Genomic DNA, 22,984 nt, shown 5'->3' with positions numbered 1-22,984 from the left:
CACTTATAGTGTACTTGAAAGAGTTCTGATTAATTACATTTTCTCTATGCCATTACATTTTATATGACATTTTAGGTACCCTGTTACATCGGAACCCTGAATAGCTGCCTAAAATCTCATCCCTTAATCTGGCTCTTCTTCTCCCATCACTGGCCCTGGGACGGGGGAGCATGTTTGTTCTTTGCCTCTCCATCACAGGCAGACCCTTTTCGTAATTCCCTCCAGCAGTGTAATGACTTGACACATAACAAACCTCTGCTTAGGTTCACATGCCAGAAAGTAAAATATAGGGAATAATTTATAACGTTCTATTAGATTTGGCTGCTCTTGGTGCCTACAGCTTCAAGACCAAGGAAACCCTGGTCAGATGCCTGTCTGCCCAGCTCCTGTTTGCCATTGTTTGTCAAAGTGCAGTTCTCCTTCTTTTAAGAGGATTGTCCCCATGCCTGTCCCCATGCATGTCTGTCCAAAGCCTGGAAAATCTCTCAAAAAGCAAAGGGAATTCTTCTTTCACTGTCTGACGGGTAACTTCACAACTCTAACTTCTTATACCAGAGTTTGCCATATCCTGAGATGACATATCCTCTTTAAGAGGAACTCTTCTTGTAGACATAGTTCGGTCCCAATTCTCTAGGTAGACAGGACAATCAAAACACTCCATCCTACACCACTATGTATTGAGATATCTAGTCTCAGATAAAACTGAGTATCTATAGAGCCCAGCACTCCACTGTGATTCCTTTAGTCAGTCTTGTCTCCTACACGAAGTGGTCATTCCTGCGTCTCTTCATGTCTTTCCCATGGTTTTCAAAATCTTACATCCGTATTTTCTGTGAGCAACTGTCTAAGCAAAGATATGGGCATGTATGCACACACACACACACACACACACACACACACACACGTTACATGTACATATTTATCTCCAGGAGAATAAACAATATCCAGGTATTGAATATTCTTTTCTTTTTTTTAAAGATTGGTCCTGAGCTAACATCTGTTGCTTATCTTCCTCTTCTTTCCTTTCTTCTTCTCCCCAAAGTCCACCAGTACATAGTTGAATATGCTAGCTATAGGTGTTTCTAGTTCTGCTATGTGCGATGCTGACTCAGCATGGCTTGATGAGAGGTGCCACGTCCACGCCCAGGATCTGAACTGGTAAAACCGTGGGCAGCCGAAGCAAAGAGCGTGAACTTAACCACTCGGCCACGGGGCCGGCCCCCTACTGAATATTCTAAATCTTCAAACATCAAAGAACACTTTTACCAAAGAAGAAAAACAGCATTTAGAGACAAAACTGCTAAAAAATATACATAATTTACATTATATTCTCAGACTAAACATTATCATTCACAGTCAGGTAAATACTATCTTCACACATTTCTCCAAGGTAATGACTGGGGACTTGTTTTACATTCATGCAACTAAAGAGCTCACTCAAGTGGATTTCCTAGAAAAAAAGAACATCACATTTTGGAAAACTATTAAGATTTTTTTACATATACATTAAATTTTGTTATATAAGCTTCTTTTAACAACATTACTGTTAAACCCATATTGACTTTTGTATAATAAACTTTTCACTTAATCTTATGTGTATTTTCCCACGTCATTAGTAATTTTTGAACACCTCCTTTCAGTGGCTGCTTCAATAATGTGGATCTACAATAACATCACATTTCTTTTAGTTAGAAGAAGTCTATTCTGTTTCTATTTTTTTCCTACTACAAGCAACATTGGAATGGTCATCCGTACAAGTTTGCCTGCTTCATTTATTGGTTATTAAGACATGTCCGTATGAGTGAAATTGTGTCATAGGATCTTATGGTTGAACCTCAGGAGAATAGGTTCCTATTTACCTGGCCCTGCTACATAATACTGTGTCTTTTTTGTGGAACTGATGAGACTAGTAACTTATGATCATTGTTATTAAGTCACGTTTGTCAAGGCTCTTGTCCTTTTTCTGTAGTTGAACTAAGGGCAACTCAGTAAGATCTTAAATTTTGTTGCTTAAGGTCTCCTTTTAGGAAAGCCTTCTTTACTTTAAACAACTGGTATTTACTAATAACACATTTAATTTAATTATTCTTATACACTTATTCAATGAAATCACAATGAAAATTCTCATTTTTCAAGCATAATGAAAACTGAGTCTAAACATCAGACTCTTCAAAGAGTTAACACACAGTTGGCTGTGACCAAATCCAGGTCCAGAGAGTTGTAAGCAGATTCTGCCAGAGGTCTGTGTGCACCACTGGAGGATAGTTGTGGAAAGGGCTAAGCCTCCAGGAGCCATCTTCTTTTGACTCTGAGAGGGTGTTAGCACCAGATGGAATGAGGTCTGCCTTCTACGGGAAGAACACCGTCTGCCCTGTACCACAGTGGCAATGCATTTCCCACACAATGTAGTTCCATGCTGACCACATCTGGTGTGATGGTTACTCACATCTGCGACTTATACATGATCAGACTCACTGAGGTTTGCTCTTCTTCCCGTTTCCAATTGCTCTCTTTCCTCAATCTTCTCTGTGTTTGTTGTCATTGAATTTCATTTTAGTCTGTAGTCAAATTGAGGGCTTCTCTAAAGTTTAATTAAAATCTTGTTTTTTGGGTTCCTTTTCCAAGGTTCTGCTATGTCTGCCCTTTCTGGAATGGTTGGACATTTGGTTGACTAAATAAACACTCATAAATGCATATAATTCTATAGTCACTCTCTACCTGTCATCAGTCAGTGAATTGTTTGTAAATGAACAAATATGATTTCCATTTCATCTCTGAATATTTGCTCCTTCATTAGATTAGCCAGAGTGATCAGAGGAAAACTGTTTTGACCTCCGGAAAACGCACTTAAGGGTATTGTCTCTCTGTCTCTGGCTCTGCATCTGTCTGTCTGTCTCAATAGATAGACAGATGATAGATAGATAGCTGATAGATGCTGATAATAGATAGATAGATAATAGAGAAACATATGATAGATAGATAGAAAGACACATGATCATGATAGATGATAGACAGATAACGATGATGATAAATGATAGATGGATAGACAGATAGATAGATAGTTCGATATCATAGGTACTGAATGCCACACACACGACAAACACGAAGTAGGTGTAAGTTCCTTCTGTATTCCAAAATTTTTACATTTTAACTTAGTAATGTAAATTTTTACATTTTCATTTAGACATGTAAAGGCCTTAAAACTGCATTATCTCTGAAATGGTTAAGTGAGAATTTTTTTGCGTTACAAAACACTATGTAAATATGTATCTGCATTTTACATATTTAAACACAAATAATCTAGGTCAAGTTTATAGTAAATTAACACATTTTCTATGCTTGCCATTGGCTAAGTGATTACAGAGAACAATCTGAAACATGCTCTGCCTACCTAGAGTCCTGATGGAGGCAGGCAGTGAAGAGCTCTCACCATTATGCTGAATTATGGTGCTGGACACAGTCGTTGGTGGTATGAGAGGACATAGTTTTCCCTGTGTAACAAATTACAATATAGTTTCACTCTCATAACAGAAACGTGACACATTTTCTTAGTGTTAGGCAGACATAGGCTATGCAGTTGTGTCAGTGTTGAACTGGGATTTTAGAGAGTTTTAACGCATTTTTGAGATACCACACATATGTGACAGTATAGCCTTTGCGTGATTGTAGATCTGAGAGGAATAACAACTGAGCACCAGTGACTAATCAACTCTCGTATTCAACAATGTATCCAATAAACATCTCTTGAGGTCTACTACTTGTAGATTACAAAGTGAATGAGTAAGAGGGAAAGAAATATTTTGGGATAAAAAAGCATTGCATATCACAGAATCTACCATGTTACACATATCCAATGAAAAATGGAAATTGCAAAAATGGCAAAACTATTACTGCTGCTATGATTTTATGCTGTATTAAGAAATTACTAATATCTTGTGAATACGGGAGGTCATTTGACTTGCCCAACATTGCATAACATGGAGAATGTTAGCTTTTTTGTCAAGAATATTCCATTTCATACTTTTCAGAGTCAACACAACTGCCTTTGCTATGAGGGAGTTATCAGGCGATTTTCACGATATCATATTGTTTATTCTGCTACTAAGCTAAAGAGCATTACGTGAATGTGACAGGTGTTAGTCTGTTTTGTTTAGATTGTACAATGTGATCTTCTTGGGCAATGGATATAATGCAAAATGTCAAACACACACACACAACCACACACTCAAGATATGATTGATTAAAATGAAAGATGAAATTTGTGAACTAGAATGCTTTCTATTTTGAATAATAATAATTGTTTTCAGTGTAGGAAAGGAGCTATGCTATGAGAACTTCTGCTGTTATAGAAACGACAACAACCACCATTGATTGAATTCCAACCTATCAGGGAAGCAGTGGATGGGCTAAATTAAAAAAAGAATCCCACTAACGCAAAACATTGCAATTGTTTATGAAAACATGATGTAAATGAGAAGTGGAAGTTTTAATTAAAATAATTGATTATTTTAAAATGGCTTATGCAAGATTCTAATTTAGAAATTTACCATTTTTCTCTGTCACCACCATTCTTTGATAAGCTGACTTTAGCAGCAATGAAACAACTCATTATATTGCACAGTGTTGTTTTTAAAAAAGTAATTATTTGGTTTATTATGATTCCTTAAAAAAGAATACAGATTTTTTTCTTCCAAAAAATTTGTGTGCAGAAACACACACACACATATACCTTTTACATTTCCTGATTCTCCACAAACTCTTCTTTAAAAAATAAATTAAGGATACACTTATTTTCTTTAAGAATAAACATAATATTAGTCTTAAAATTCTTTAAACTACGTTAATATCTTGTGGAAGTGATTTGAATTTAAAAAATAAGTAAAAAATAAAAATAGCATTTTGTTGCTTTTTCCGCTGTCACAAAATTCAAAACTCAATCCAATAGGTCTTCTGCAATTGCCTAAAACCTTTACTTTAAAGAGCTTAGTAACTTTGGCTATGTCTTTTCTTTTTGAAGATTGGCACCTGAGCTAACATCTGTTGCCAATCTTCTTTTTTTCGTTTCCTTCTTCCCCCAAGGCCCCCCAGTACATAGTTGTATATTCTAGTTGTGAGTGCCTCTGGTTGTGCTATGTGGGACGCCACCTCAGCATGACCTGATGAGCCGTGCCATGTCTGCACCCAGGATCCGAACTGGTGAAACCATGGGCCACTGAAGCAGAGCAAGTGAACTTAACCACTCGACCACAGGGCCGGCCCTACTATGTCAACTTTTTGATCCATGATGCCTTCTACTGCATTTCACATCACATAACTTTTCTCTGTTTCTGCGGCAAGATCCCTCCTCTTGGTTTTACAGTTCTTTTCAAACTTCTTCTCGTTATATCTCTGTATCTTATCTGCTTTCCCATCTTTAAAACTTCTCTCATATGTGGATTGCCTTTATTATTTTTGTTCACTTGATACCTCCCATTTTCTTCAAAGAGACTTTTAGATTACTGTTCTATATCTATCCAAAACATTCTGTCATTATTTTCCTCCCTACCCAGTGCAAATCCAAAGACCATCATAATTTCAACTATTTCCACGCCCCATAGTGTCTGCTCCTTTGTCTGTCCACATCTTTGCCGAATCTTATCCGTTTCTAACCTCACTCACATGGCTATTATAAGGCCTCAGAAGATCTGCTTTCAAGCTTACTCACCTGGGCTCTCCACAGGGCTGCCTCACGACATGACAGTTGGCTTCTCCAATCTGAGTGTTCCAAAAAGGAATGAGAGAGCGCTCCCAAGAGAGAAACCACAGTGTTTTTATATAACCTATTCTTGGAAGTGACATACATTACTTCTGCTGTGTTCTATTCATTAGAAAAGAACTAGGGGAGGTGATTACCTAAAGACGTGCACACAGAAGGTAGGCACTGGGGTCATCTCTAAGTCTACCTACCACAGAGGGAGAAAAAAATGATATTGAAAAAAATCAACCCAAAAGAAGCAATACTAAAAGAAGCAAAAATAAAAAGAAAACACAAAGTGAGATGGTATAAATAAGCCCAATGTATCAGTAATCACAATTAAATAAGCATATAAAAGTGAAGTATTAAATACAGAAATTATATTATATTCAAAATATAAAATACATATGTGAGGAGAACAAGAGTTGAAAAAGAAAAGATATAACTGTTCTCATTTACAGATAATATGACTATTTTCATAGAACATTCAAAATAATCTTCACTCTCAGAATTTATTAGAGAGTTGATGCTCTCTAATAAGTTTTTAAGATTTAGGTTTCAGGATACAAACTCAATGTACGAAAATCCTATATGCCAGAGACAAAAATGATTAGAAAATATAGGGTATATAACTTGAGTTCACAATAGCAATAAAAGTGATGATTCCCAGGAATAAGGCTGACCAAAAATATTCAAACATCTGGGGATAATATTATAAAATAATGATGGAGGACATAAGAGAAAGGCATAATTGGAGAAACTTCAACCTATGCATGGGTTGGGAAATATGAGGAACATCAAAGTGCCAATTTCCTTCAAATATATAAATGTAATATAATTGCAATTACCAACAGGTTTCTTGGTAGAATTAGAAACACCACCCCTGAAATTCACATAGAAGAAGAAGTAGGCAGACTAATCCACTAATTCCCCCAAACGACCTCTTGTTCCAGGGGGATCTAATGGCTCATAGACCCTTGGTGTGAAATCTGGACTAGTCTTGACTTTTCCACTTTTTCAAGCCTCTTCAAACAAACACTGTCTTATTTTTCACTTTCATTAATAAACAGTCATGTATCGCTTAATGATGAGGACACATTCTGAGAAATGTGTGATTAGGTGATCTCGTTGTGCAAACATCATAGAGTGCGCTTACACAAACCTAGATGATCTAGCCAACTATGCACCTAGGCTCTATGTACTCTTATGGGACCAGTGTCATATATGTTGTCCGTTGTTGACTGAAACATTGTTATGTGGTGTGTGACTGCATTTCCAATCTGTGCACTTATCTGTTTTCACTAAACATCTTGTGAAAGCCATTGTTGCGTTATATAGGTAGCAGAAGACTATAAGATTATTATATGGAAACTTATATATCTTCATGAAATTATCATGATCTTTCATGATCACGATCTATGATGATCTAGCATGATCTTTGTACAGTGGGGGAATTTTGCTCTTCTTCTTAACAGGAATCTATATAACAACACTGGCTTCTCCCTATAGCTTGTAATGAAGTCAGATTAATCTTTATAAAATTCTAATTTAGCAAATCCTATGCTTAAAGCCCCTTAATGGTTTTCCATTGTTCTTATAAAGTCCCAAACACTTCACATGACTCATAGAGCCTTGTGTGACCTGCCATTGCCTACTTCTCCAGCCTCATCTAATGCCACCCACCCCAAAGCTGTAGATACATTGCCTTCTTTCCGTTCCTCAAGACGCCATATGCTTTATCTCATCAAGGCTTTTACACAGGCTAATCTGCCTTTCTGGAACCCATTTCCCACCATCTCTCTTCACATGGGCAATCTCTACTTATTCTTCAGGTCTCAATTATAATTTTTTTGGTGACTCTTTCCTTAACTCTTCACCTACCAATCCCACTCAAAGTGCTACAATTTCAATAGTTCCTTCTTTGTACCCCTCATCAAAATCTGACTAATTTCTGTTGTGTTTCTTTTCCCTGAGTCTATAAACTCCACAAGGAGTGGGGCTCTATTATTCTTCCCTACTCTATATCCAGTGGCTAACATAATGACTTGTACATAGTAGATACTGTATATATATTCAAGGAATGCATTAATTTATCCTTGAGGAATTAAGAATAATTGATTTTGACTAGTTAAAATATAAAATAAATGTGTTTTTTTCAAACATATTTCTCTCTACTTATCTCAATTTCTTATCATTTGTTGTCATTCTATTCTTAAAGATTGAAAGAAGATAAAGTAAACAACAGAACATTTTTACAAATTCTAGAAGAAATCAGATTTAAGCAAACCAAAAATCTGAGTGTATTCAATAACTTTTTTTTCAGGTCTTCTAAAGTTGGGAAATAGAATTAAACCCTTCACAAGTAATGATTTTTTTTTTCCTTTTTCAAGTGTAACTCTACTTATTGGGGTAGGGTGGTCACTGACTATTTTTTGAACGGGAATTCCTAGAGATTAAGGAGGAGCCAAAATATTTACCAGAGTAGCATTTGATGTTAACAAAATAAAAATAAACTCATAACCCTGATATATTTGACACTTTCAATTCAAGCACTCTTATTTGGACCATTCTCTAATACTTTCCTTAATCATTTTCCTTGTTTGCATCTGTGCTCTCAGTGTTGCAATAGTCCTATACAGTGTTTGGAAACTATAACACAATCCCACTCTCAAAATAGAAAGGGAGAACAAAAGACCATCTACATTTCACACCCTGTCATGTTCCAGCTACTCTAGGTGATTAATGATAATGGCCATTTGCTCAAAATACAGACTCAGTTCACAAATAGGATTGGAAAACAACTTTATGATAAAATATATTCTTCTTATATGGTATATACCTTTCTTTACACATAAAATGGAAGGCATTCTTAAATTCTATATGCACATAATAGTGCATGAAATTACACCTTTTATAATGCCGTGTATTGAAAGCAACTGGATTGATTCGGTCAACCAAGGAACACAGCCTGTTTTCTTCAGAACTGTGAGAATTATGTTTCTCGATACCTTGCAACTTGCAGAAATCTTCTAATGGAAGAATTATACATTCCACATTTATGGTTTATTTTATGGAGACTCTGTACTTGATGTAGAAGAGAGAGGTTTGGAGTTTCCATCATGATGCCTACGAGGAATCTACTTATTTACATAAACTTTATGATGATGAGCTTTAGAACAAAAGGTTAACTGAATCAAAGGGGAAGTCATCAATGAAGAATTGATCCCTCTGGAAGTGATACAATTCTCTCACTCTTTTAAATTGCGTTAACCTCTCTTGGTGAAGAGAACTGAAGGAATGGCTCCCCATGACCCATTTTGTAAATAATGAAATGTTCTAGGGCTACACTGAGGTAACGGGGAAAGTTTGTTTCCAGTATTTGTTATGCATCTGATTGTTCCTCTAATAAACTAAATGTAATTAAAAATAGAGCAGGGCCATTGCATTTTAATAGCTTGGATTCCTCCCTGTGGAAGAATCAGCAAACAGAAAATATTCAGCTCCCCAGCACCTGCCAGGCAGCTTTTGTCAAGATTAACAGCATCTCACCAGGTTATTAGAGGAAACATAAATACTTTTGAGGCTTTGTGGGTAGTTATGATATCACGTTTTATTATCTACTCCTAAAATGGAATTATTCACTATAATTGCTTGCCAGTCACAGGCCAACAAACATGACAGAAGAAACCCTACATACCCGGGAGAGGGGTTATAATGCAAAGGCAGCTGACCTAGAGAATGTTTTTAAGGACATATTATTATGTATTTGCAATAATCATAATTAAAATTTTACGGCACTTTACAGCTTCTGGGATAGACGCATATTTGTGCCTTGCAATTTGAAGTGGGCATAGCAGTTATTTGAATTCCTATTTGAATAAGGAAATAGGGGTGTAAAGGTGTTAAGTGATTTGCTCAAGAATCCTGCTGCTAGTTAAGTGCAGAGTCGAGAATGAGCCCCAATCTATGTTCTTTCTGCTGCACTGGTGCTGCATAGCCTAATTTAACTTCAACAGCAGACACACGGTGTTTGCAGTTCCCTTCTGAACCACACCCTTCTTGGTGAAAAGAAGATTTTGAAAAAACTAAACTGTCCTGAGAGGAATGACAGAGAATAACCTAAAATTTGATGTCAGGCACAGGATATTTGAGAAAATGTGGGAAGTCACTGTCTCTGTGAGTGAGATGAGAAATATGATCCATTAGAAGAAACTTTTTGTTTTTATTATTTTTATTTTTGTTCACTCTATTTCCAAAACAAACTTGATTATCAAACAGTGGAACGAGTCAAGAGAATGAGAAGACAAGTACAGACTGGGAGGGAATATTTATAAAACACATTGTTGGATAAAAGGCTGTTATGTGAAATATACAAAGAACGCTTGAAATTCAGCAAAAGGGAAACAACTCATTCAAAAAATGGGCAAAAGATTTGGACAAATGCCTCAGCAAGGAAAATATGCAGATGACAAATAAACATATGAAAAAGTGCTCAAAACCATATGCCATTAGGGAGTTGCAAACTAAAACAATGTGATAGCACCATATACGTATTATAACATCTAAAATCCAAAATGCCAACGATGAGGTGAGGCAACAGGAACTCTCACTCATTGCTGGTGGGAATGCAAAATGGCCGCTTTGGAAGACATTTTGGCAGTTTCTTACAAAACTAAACATACTCTTACCATTTGATCTAGAAATTGTGCATCTTGATATTTGCCCAAAGGAGTTGAAAACTTAAGTTCACACAAAAACCTATACATGGATGTTTATAGCAGTTTTTCATAGTTGGCAAACTTAAAAGCAACCAAGATGTCCTTCTGTAGGTGAATGGATAAATAAACATCCAGACAACGGAATATTATTTAGGGCTAGAAAGAAATTAGCTATTAAGCCAGGAAAAGACTTGCAGGAAACTTAAACACATATTACTAAGTGAAAGAATCCAATCTGAAAAAGCTGCATCCCATTCCACATATATGACTTTCTGGAAAAGGCAAAAATATGGAGACAGTAAAAAGATTGGTGGTTGACAGGGGTTGTTAGGGAGGGAGGGATAAACGGGCAGAGCACAGAGGATTTTTAGGGCAGTGAAACTACTCTGTATGATACTACAATGGTGGATTATGTCATTGTACATTTGTCAAAACTCATACAGTATACAACACCAACAGAGAATCTTAACGTAAACTGTAGATTTTTGGTGATTATAACGTGTCAGTGTAGGTTCATGGGTTATATCAAATCCGTCTACTCTGGAACTAGATGTTGATAGTAGGGGAGGCTGTGCTTGTCTGGGAACGTGGGGTATATGGGAATTCTCTGTACCTTTCTCTCAATTTTGCTGTGAACCTAAGACTGCTCTAAAAATAAACTTTGTCTTTTTTTTTTTTCTTTTTGAGGAAGATTAGCCCTCAACTAACTACTGCCAGTCCTCCTCTTTTTGCCGAGGAAGCCGGGCTCTGAGCTAACATCCGTGCCCATCTTCCTCTAGTTTATACGTGGGACACCTACCACAGCATGACTGCCAAGCAGTACCATGTCCGCACCCGGGATCCGAACCAGCGAACCCCTGGCTGCCGAGAAGCGGAACGTGCGAACTTAACCGCTGCGCCACCGGGCCGGCCCAAACTTTGTCTTATTTTAATAACTTTTTTTAAAATAGAAAAAGTGGTATGGGGAATATGACATCTATGTGCGGGAATGGGTGCTAACGACACAGTGTGTGTCCAGCATGGAGTGAATCAGTGATAACATTTTAAAATCCATCTGAGGTATCAAGGAAATTTGGAGAATTTTAGATCAAGACTCCTGGGTCCCACATTTTATGAGACTAAATGAATATCATGGCAGAATTTCTCACTATATATTGTAACAGTACCTGAAGGCTCATTCTATTTATTACCATACAAACTATCACTGCCAGGTACCCCTGAATCCTAGACTATCCAGATAGGAAAGGTTCATTACAGTCCAGTTAGTTCAATGGGATGGAATATGGGAATGTGCCCAAAATACAAAATTTATGGCAGAGAAGGCAGTCCTTGAAATAACTGAAAGAAAATAAAACATTTTGTGTGCTCAAATCCTTTATTTCCTGCATTATATGGTAGAATCACAGACGGGGTTTCCCAGCGATAACCCCATTACCTTGATTGAAACTTATCTGGGGGTTAAGAAAATTTTAATTGTTTTCTTGTTTCTTATTTTCTGCATTTTTTTCAGTTTGAAGTTGTCTAATAATATTTGAATCAGATATGTTTTTGCATTCTGAGTATTCCTCATCTTTTCTTAATAGAATATTACCATCAATTAATTTCTAAGTTTGCCTATTTTCTTCCTCAAGCCACAATCTGAAAAGTTCTTAGCAAAGACCACTTGCTCTCTGCTTTTCTAGCTTGTCCTCCTCCTGAATCCCTGATCCCCAAACTTACGTTTAATAGTAACCAATGTGTCACCAATTTTCACCTCAATCTGCCTTTCTTTGATGGAAAGTCCTCAGATTCTTACTATTCTGTCTGGGAGTCCTTGGGTATATCTCTTTTGGGTTCATAAAAAGTATTTCTATTATCATAGAACCCACCATGTTCCTCCGGGCTGCATCCAATTCTTGACCACAGCTAACAAAGTTACTTGTGGTCCTCTGATTACTACTGCCGCAGCTAGTATTTTCTAAGAAGTCGCTGAAATTTTTTGGAAAGGTGTTGCCTCCTGACACATCCTTTAGGCACCAAACCATGTAGTTCATCAACTCTTGGGGCACATTTTCACTTGGGAAGCAAAGCAACGTGGTCCAGGGTGTAGAGAGACCTCTGTTTGCAGCCTCATGGAGTTCAGATGGGAATCCTTGGGCCTGAGCCAAAATACCAGCTCCCAGTCAAACATTGTGTCTTCCATATTGTCTTCTCCTCCCCTCATTAACCTCTGTCTGCTGTAAATGTCGCTGCTGGATTTCAGGAGTGGACAAAGCCTATCTAGTGCCTGTATCCCCACTATACCTGTCACTCTCCTGGTCTGGTTATATTTTATAGGAAGAGATTTCCCTTCTGAACATATCTTATCCCTAATGATTTCCTTTCTTCAGTAAAATAGATTTTGCACTTTAAATGACTCATCAAGCATTTATGAGCTGAACACTGACACTGGAGGAGGGATGTTTTAGGAGAAGGGAGAAAAAGTGGCAAAAACCACAGTCCTACTGTAGTGGCACTGTCTTTCGGTAGTCCTTTAAAAGAAAACATACTCTAGAATGGTGACGTAAGAATATGAAACTTCTGCTTTTGAATTATGTTTATATTCTAACTATTCTAATTCTTACCATCTGTATTTCAACCACATATCTGACATGAAATAACAGAACATAAAGGGGGTCCAGAACCCTGTAGACGTTGCTAAGATAGGTAGCAAAGAACGTGAATAAATATGTCATCCTTTAGTCTACAACCCTATGATTTATTCACTGTCATAGATTTGGCTGCATAGTTTCTGGTTGAGATCATTAGTTCAGCATACACTAACGCAGGACTTCCTACCTGCCAGGGATGTGCAGGATGCAAGAAATTCAAGACGTCACTGTCTAACATGGAAGCATATTTCCTTCATTTTATCTTCTTAATATTTGTCCTTGGCAGTAAATTAGAGCATACGTATTTTTGGAAATTTACTTTAAGCCTTTGAAACAACGATTTTTGTCACATAGCTTATAATTTTGAATGAAATCCTGAGCAAACCCACCAAATTAGGTTGTTTTAAGCCCAAATCTGATTGCTAATTAGGGATTGGCTTAGTAAATCCAGATACTATTTCTAGAGTCTTTTGATTACATGCTTATAGAGAGTTTTTATTACAAACTCAGGAGGTTTCAAGCTGAAATTCATAAATGCTCTGGATCTGAATTCTAAACTAAATGTAAAATGATTAAATGAGTCCGCGTCTACCCTCAAAATTTAGGACTGATTGGTTAGCCTGGTTGGTTTTCTATGTTTTCTAGACCTAGAAAGCTAGATTTTAATAATGTCTTATTTTCCTTGCTTACATTCTGTCCTTGAATTCTTCTAATATACAGTCTAAATACATACCTTTATACATAATATGTGTATATGTCAGTTGAGTTTTGTCTCTGTGGAGTAGTGGAGAATAAGCCAGACAAGTAGCCCCAAACCAAAGCAAGTGGTTTAACAGATGGAGTGCACAGTATGAAATTAGAGAATAATTGGCAGGAATTTTTTTAATGATCCATCTGGAATCCAAGGGTCAAGAGCATCAATTCTGATATTTACACAGGATCACAGCCTCACTTTACATTTAACTTCTAAGGTTACTTTCTTTAAAAGAAGTCATCATTACAAAAAAAATTACTTAGAAATAAACAGTAACAGTAAGTTACAAATTACCACAGAGTAACTGCTGCATTATTATAGAATAATGGCTTATTCGTAAAGAAATAACATATTACGAATTGTTGTGGTCAATCACATTAAGAATTCTAAATCTTCTGTGCCACAGTATACAGAACTGCAAAAGATGTATTAGGGTAGGCTAGATTAATGGTGGTCAGTCAACATAAATGGTGACCACCATGACCACATTCCATAGCTTATAGAACAAAGAAATTTGCCTTTAAGTAACAATACAAGATATAGGGTTTTTGGATTGGTGGGTGGCTCTGCTCCATCAGGGCACTCTGGGACTTAGGCTGATGGTTGCTGTGATAGGCCACATAATGCCAGTCCTCACACCCAAGATGTCCACACTCCAATCCCTGAAACCAGTGAATATGTTACCTTATATGGCAAGAAACTGCAGATGTGATTAAGCTAAGGATCTCGAGCTAGGATTACCCTGATTTATCCAGGAGGCCTAATATAATTTTCAAGGTCTTTATAAGAGGGAAATAGGAAGGTCAGAGTCAGAAAAGGCAAAGAGGCAACAGGAACAGAGTCAGAGAAGAAAATGAAAAGTGGAAGCAGAGGTCAAAGATTGAGAGAGACATTCGAAGATGACACTCTTCTGGCTTTAAAAATTCAGCATGGAACCACAAACCAGGGAAAGAAGGTTGCCTCTAGGACCTGGAAAAGGCAAGGAAAGGAGATTTTCCTAGACCATCCAGAAGGAACCAGCCCTTTGGACACCTTGACTTTAGCTCACTGAGACTGATTTTAGACTTCTGACCTCAAGAACTGTAAGATGCTGAATTTGCGTTGCTTTAAGCCACTAAGTTGTGGGAATCATTACAGAAATAGAAAACTTATTCATTGGCTTAACTTGGGACTTCCAAGGCTGCTATGGCCATCACCATTACAGCTAGTGCAAAGAGATGAAAGAGAGCACTGAGATAGGGACAATGGGACAGGAACCCTGCTCTGTTAAAGGGCTTTGTTGGAAATGCCTTATATCACTTCAATTCATGCAGAATGAAGAGAATTTGGTCCACGGCAACTTGGAAGCTGGAAATTGAAAATGTCTTGGAGCCATGTGAGCAAATAATTCTACTGTGGAGGAGGAGGGGAAAGAGCTAGGAGTTTGCTGTAATGGGGGTGATGGTGCCTAGTGTTTCATCTATCTTGCAGTCTAAGTAAAGCGCATGAAGTATATAGGAAGTAATGCAGTACAACAATCATTTAACAACAACAGCTAATGTTGATTGCAGGTTTCCTATGCACTAGTCATTCTTGGTGAGTTACATGTGTTCAGTCACTTAATGTTTCCATTATGAGGCAGGCACTATTGTTATTCCACTTTACACAGGAAGAAAGAGGATTACAGAGGGAAGCAACTTGCCCATTGAAATATGGCTAGTAAATGGCCCAGGCTGGCTGACTCTGGAACTTGGGTCCTTATTCTCTCTCTATGCTGTCTTTTGATTATATCTTCATATATTAGAGGGGGACATTCTCAATACTGAAAATAGGCCAGTGGGCAATGGTTAGTTACCTCTTTGGTTGTATGAAGAAATAATTTGCAAAAGCACACATTCCCCTTATACAAATCTGCCAAGAATTCTTCAGTCTGTGAATTTTACTTACTCTTCTAAGATGAATAAGATTTTAATTTTATTATTTGTACTTGGTACTGTTAATCAACACTGAATTCATTGTATGACTTTTTCTTTTATTTTGTGCAATAATTTTTAATTCTACATAAATTTTGGAACTTTGAGATACTATTTACTATATTTCTATAATTGTCATATTCATTTATGTATTCATTCAAAAATATTTACTAGGTACTTACTATGCACCATTATTGACACTACTTTGGTAAGCAACATAGATTTTGTTTCTGCTTTTACAGAACTTAAAATCTAGTGTGAAGGGGCCAGCCCAGTGGCACAGTGGTTAAGTTTGCACATTCCACTTTGGCGGCCTGGAGTTCACTGGTTTGGATCCTGGGCATGGACCTACACACCACTTGTCAAGTCATGCTGTGGCAGGCATCCCACATATAAAGTAGAGGAAGATGAGCACAGATGTTAGCTCAGGGCCAGTCTTCCTCAGCAAAAAGAGGAGGATTGGCTGCAGATGTAAGTTCAGGGCTAATCTTCCTCAAAAAAAAATAAATCTAGTGTAAAGGTGATTTATGCAAACATTAACTACTAAGTGTGATAAAGACTAAAATAAGGGAAATGTAGGATGCTCTTGGAGCACATAGCAATAAATCTGTCCTTAACTAGAAGTCTTTAGACATGTATTCTGACATTTTAACTAGAAATTTTGTAAATAACTTTCAATCTCTTAAAGCATTCATTTTTCACTTTCTACTTATAGTATTTTTTAAAATAGAATAAATATGGTCATATTAATATAATCCAATTTCTTACAGATTAACAAGAAACTCTCATGATGTTAAGTTTTCTCCAGTTGTGATCCCATTTCTCTACCTACCCTTTGCAATGCAATTCTGAATAAATTTCAATTTATAAAGAAATCAAAGTTCCCAAATTAAATTATTTATATACATGTAATTATAAATATATGTAAACATAAAATATAGATCATATAGAATATACAATTTATTGCATGGATATATCTTATGTAAATATATTTCATATAAATATCTGACATACATATGTTCATATATAGAAATGTTTATGTCAGAATACAAAGGACACTTTTCTGTGAATCCTAAAACAATATTTGGAAAGCAAGGGTATCTTGGATTGTACACACATACAAAGGAGGGCTTATAAAACAACGTGTTAGGAATCGAGGTGACATTGTCACCAGGCTTTTGAATGGTGAATGTTCACTTCACCTTTTCCTGTGTGCAGATATATTAGTAAACGTTAAATATCCTGTGTGGGCTTTACTCCTCTTGGCCTCTTTTCCCTTCAACACATTCTAAGCAGGCTTTTGCCAGCACCACGCCACTGAAACTACTTTTCTTCATGGTCGTCTGTGGCCTCCAGGTTGATTCAGTTGTCAATTTTCAGTCTTTGTCTTGACTCGGCTGCAGCATTTGACATAGATGAGTACCCACTTCTCCTTTAAACACTCTCTAGGATGTGACTTACAGACCACCATACTCCCCTAGATTTTCCGCCTATCTCATTGCCACTCTCTGAGTTTCATTTGCTGCTTCCTCCTCTCTCTTACCTCTAAACATTGAAGTTCTCAGAGCTCAGACCTCAGATCCTTTCTTTGCCTATTTATAGTCGCTCTTCAGTGACTGAATTCACCTTAAAGGCTTTAGATATGATCTATACTCTGATATCTCCCAAGCATATATTTTTATTATGTTGTCTCTTTCCTCAGATCTGTTAGCATTTGCTTAATATATTTAGGTGCTGTGATGTTGGGTGCACATATATTTACAATTTTTATATTATCTTGATGAACTGACCCCTTTATCATTATATAATGACCTTCTTTGTCTCTTGTTACGGTTTTTGACTTAGAGTCTATTTTGTCTGATAAAAGCATAACTATTCCTGCTCTCTTTTGGTTTCCATTTGCATGGAATATCTTTTTCCATCCCTTTGTTTCGAGCCTATATGAGACTTTAAAGCTGAAGTGAGTCTCTGGTAGGCAGCATATAGTTCTGTCCTTTTTTTTTTTCATCCATTCAGCCACTCTATGCCTTTTGATTGAAGAATTTAATCCATCTGTATTTAAAGTAATTAGTGATGGATAAGGACTTACTCGTGCCATTTTATTGTTTTCTGGCTGTTTGGTAGTTTCCTTATTCCTTTCTTCCTCTTTTTCTCTCTTTCTTTGTGAATTGATGACTTTTCATAGTGGTATGCTTTGATTTCCTTCTCTTTGTCTTCTGTGTATTTGCTAATAGATGCTCCACTGAGAGATTTTTTTCTTGAAAGTAGCAACAACATTTAAAGTTACTAAAAATGATTTGGTTTCTTAGACCAGGAAGTGCTAGTACAAGGAAGCAATCCCTTGTAGACATAGCACTAACTTTGAAATGGATGGGAAAGCACCAGTGCAAAGACGTAAACTAGCCTGTTATTGTTAGCCTCCACTAATTTGAAGGGAAATGAAGCCACATAGTCCATGTGCAGGAGCAGTGGGAAAAAAGCTGTAGAGTCTGTGTGTGTGTTGGAGTTGAAACTCAACATTTTGGAAAACAGGTTGATAAGTTATGGACAATAAGAAGAAATCTGGAGTTCAACAGAACCATGTTGACCATCTGAGGTGTTTATACACCAGTCAATAAGGAATAAGAAATAGTAAGAAAAGCTTGGAAGCCTAATTTGTGACCATAAAAACAAGTGAAGAGTCTTACTTGCCAAAGTCAAGTGCTTAAGTAACGCCACAGTCCTTTGTTATTCAGGGGTAGGGGCTGAAGTACTTTCATGCCTTGGGATTGCACAACAAGTCATGAGGGCAGTATGATTACTGATAAGCAAGGCAGGAGTTCTTTCACATTCAGTGCATCTTACTGATAACATCATTACTCTTTAAGTCCTGTGACCTCACATAATCCAGCAGTTCTTCTTCCATTGTGCCACAGTCTGGCATGGGCATCTTTGCAGAAGCCCAGAGCCCTGGGGCCGGAGTCTAGCTTACCTAGATTCTGTATGTACCCATCTCCTTCTTTGGCCTCCAGACTTCCTCAGGGCTGTCCCTGATGGGCTACAAGATAGCTATATTCCTCTCCATCTAAATCTGTTCCTTCCTCAGACTTGGGAATCTTTCTCATTTCCCTCACATTATCTCTTCCTTTCCTCCTTCTTTCTACCTTCTACTCTCCTCAGCTACCCCTGACACACCAAGCAAGTATAGTCTCTTCAACGAGCTATTGCACACAAACTTCTCCAAAAGGGGCCTATCTGTCTTACTGGAGAAAGAAAGAGGAATAGATTACATCAGACACATAAGACGAATCAATATCTCAATAAATTATTCTTTTATGACTGTGTAATCAAAACTGTACGGGAAAGCAAACTGTCTGTGTTTTCTTAAATCATTCCTTGCAATTCTTCTTCATTTCCTCTGAACCAAAAACTGCTGAAATTTTAAAACTCTACTGGTAAGTTACCAATTAAATCAGGAAATTATTTTCTAGTTATTTTCATCAAGGATGAAGTTTATACACACCTGTTCACTGATTCTCAGTATGTAGCATTGTGATAATTTGTTTTTAGTGTTTCCAAAACATATTCAGAGACAGAAATATCCTTTAGGCAGAATAAAAAGGCCCTATACCTTTAAAATTTCCTTCCCTGACTGAAATATTACTGACTATATTAGAGGTACCAAAGTAAATCGTCCTACCTTAAATGATGAATATCTAAATTATTTTTTTACATTATTTTGTTGTAAATGAACCTTTAATGAAAGAAGATAGAGATGTTTCAGTAGAGAATTAGCAACAGAAGACTTCAAAGGCTTCCCTTGGGAGGATAACCAGTGATTATTTTGATTATTTTTTTTTATTTTGCAATACATGCTCTCCCTTATTCTCCAGCTTTCTTTCTCTGAACATCAGCATTTTGTCTGGCTGCATTTTATAATATATTAGGATTCTTCCATTTGACATGTGGCTAATAGTAAGTGTTCCCTCGGTGGCTTGTATATTAAAGCTGAGCCTCACGGAAAAGCTGCTTTATCATACAATGTGAAAGATTTTGCCAAGTTGGAAAAACCAATTAGAGTGATAATAAAATATATAGATAAAAGTCATAAAGATGTATTTCTAGAAAGAGGGAGGATAAGTCTAGATTAAGGAGAGGGAGTAATATTACCAAAGTTGCGCCTAAACAGGACGGTTTATGGCACTAGAAATACATTTTTCTCAGGGCAGGCTTTGACCCGCCTAAGACAGTTTATCAGAATGTGACTGGATCCAAGACTTCATCAGGCAACGGGTGGCCACACAGAAAGAAGGTCAATATTTAAATGGATAATTAGGAATTATATCTGTTTTTTAACCTATAGGTATACTGTCATATATCTCCTTCAATCTAATAGAAGAGGGAATTCTAAGTATATAAGTATCTTGAAACTACATAACCAGAGGGGCTGAGGGACAGTATAACACACTATTGAATCATTCCCCATGGTGCACATATGTGTATATGGAGCTGGGAGTGTCCTGGAGGATTATGCTTACTTAATTTCTGCTTCTCCCTCCCACCTCCTACTCCACTAATCTCAACACAGAAACACACACACACACATGACCTTAATATAGGTTATCTCATTTAAGTGTTTTTGTTTTCTTTTGTTTTTGCAAACAGGACGTGCATATTAAATACCTGTTTATTAGATCACCCTGATACCTAATTCTATGCATTATTCATGCAAAATTCTGTAACAGCAAAATAACATTATTTCCATTTTATAGACTTACATAGAGAGGTTAAGTTTCTTGTTCGGGGTCAATAATTTCTCATGTAGACTACTGCAGTTGTCTCTAACTCTTCTCTTTACTTCATGTTAGAGATAGATTAAGACCCAATCTTCTAACCTTTTTTTTTTGTTTAAAGATTGGCACCTGAGCTAACATTTGTTGCCAATCTTTTTTCCTTTTCTTCTTCTTCCTCTTCTTCCCAAAGCCCCCCAGTACATAGTTGTATATCCCAGTTTTGAGTGCTTCTGGCTGTGCCATATGGGACCCCGCCTCAGCATGGCCTGATGAGCAGTGCCATGTCGGCACCCAGGATCTGAACAGGCAAAAACCTGGGCCACCCTGGGCACACAAATGTAACCACTTGGCCACAGTCCGGCCCTGGAACGTTCTAACTTTCAAGACTCATTCTCATCACATCATGTCAGCTAGCACATGATATCAACACGACTTATTACTGATAATGTTGACCTTGATTAAGGTCATATTTGACAGGATTCTCCACTGCAAAGTTATAATTTTTCCTTTTCAATACTCTATGAGTTAGAAGGGAATCACTATGTCTGGCTCACACTCAAGGAGAGGAGAATTAAACTTCACCATCGGGAGGGAAGATATCAAACAGTTTGTGGTCATACGTTAAAATCGCCACGGTAATTAATGTATTTGGGGGAAGCTACTTTGAATCTATGCCAATTGCCTTAAAGTTTTCCAGTTAATTTTAGCATTCATCAGTTGATTTTGCCTGCATAAATTATTTCTGTGGCATTCTAATGGTGATTTTCTACTTCCTTCATTCCTTCTACAGTTGTTAATGGTAGATCTTCTGTAAGGAAAACTTATCCCTTTTCCTTCCGTTTATTTATTCAATCATTTATTTATGCCAATATGGACTTATGGATATTTATTGTATTCCTTCAGTTATAATCCAATGATACAGTTATTTATTAAAGTGTTCAAATTATTCTAGCATTAGCCATCGGGAACTATTGAAGTTGACTTCTTTGACCTTTTGACATACCCCCATGTTTTCTCCCATTTTTAAATGCTTCCTTGCTTTCTGGCACAACCAGATGCTCCAGGCTCGTCTCATATTATTCCTTACTCCAGCACTAGAATCAGCTATTTTTACAAGGAGCTGTGGTTCCTTTTACTGAAGAATGGTACTCACAAATCAAGATTAGGGGATGTTTTGTGATTTTTAATAGACTGAGTTTTTTCTTTTTTGTTGTGAAAATATTTGATTTTTGTGTAGTCAATATATTCACTTAGTTTCTGCTTTTGGCTTAATGCTTATGTAGGGGAGGAAGACATTTCCTCTACCCACTGTGGGTTCTCCTGGGAGGAGAATGAATTAAATTCACATGAGACAGAATAGCAGGAGAAAATTAAACAAAGCTTTATAGCACATATACATGGGAGAGGCTCAGGCAAGCTGAGCAACTGCCAAAATGGCTGGAGCCCCCACCTTAAATATCATCTTCAGCTAAAGACAAAGGAGGATGTTGGGGGTGGAGGGGAAGTCAGTCATGGGAGATTACCACACAAGTACAGTAAACAAATGCAGATTTAAGTCCTTGCCTTTGGCGTTGATTAACAGTTTCTAGAGATAAGGTCATCCCCCCTTCTTCCTGGTACAGAGAGGGAGACACTTTTACAGATGGAGATTTCCTTTACAATGTAAATGTCTCTTAACAAAGGATAAGTAAACTCTGCTTCTCAGAGTTCCTTTCCTGTCTGCAGTTTATTAAAAGTAACCAGCCCCAAATAATCCTCATGCCAAAGAGACAGATGTTGGGGTGGCCAATGCCAGTCCCCCACACTTAGAAAGACCTTCCTTAACTCACTATATATGAATAGTCACCAATGTGTCTTCGAGTAATAATATCAACAATCTTTCAGAACTCTGAGGTTAATTGACAAGAAGTCCTCTCTTTCACTGCTAGGAAAAATAGCCAGTCATGGTGTCTTTGACTTACCAGCCAGTTAGCACAACTGTGTTAGTCAGGCATGCCCGCAAACCTTGTATTTCATTACTGATCTCTGCAAAGACAGCTTTAGGTGCGCTGGTGGTAGATATGTATCGTTTGCAAATATTCCTAGTATACGTAAGATTTTTGAAACTTGGCATGGGCTACCAAAGAGTATGCTCAGAGCCAATTTTTAATAGTAATGGATAAGATCAGATCTCTTGAGCCAAGGTGAAAAGTCATAGTAGCAAACTGCCTCTCACTGATGAGGATTTTAGGCTGGTTACTTTTAAAACTACAGATGAGAAGCAGGCTCCGAGGACTGGAATTTTGCTTGCCCTTTTGAGAGACATTTGCATTTGTGAAGGAAGTGGGGGATGAGCTTGTAGGGACCTGAAATTGGCCAACCCAAGATATGACTCTTTGGCATCAGGATTGTTTTGGGCTGATTGCTTTTGATAAACTGGGACAG

The sequence above is a fragment of the Equus asinus genome, chromosome 19, assembly GCF_041296235.1.
Source record: "Equus asinus isolate D_3611 breed Donkey chromosome 19, EquAss-T2T_v2, whole genome shotgun sequence".
Taxonomy (NCBI): Eukaryota; Metazoa; Chordata; class Mammalia; order Perissodactyla; family Equidae; genus Equus; species Equus asinus.
Note: the sequence above shows the minus strand (reverse complement) of the source record.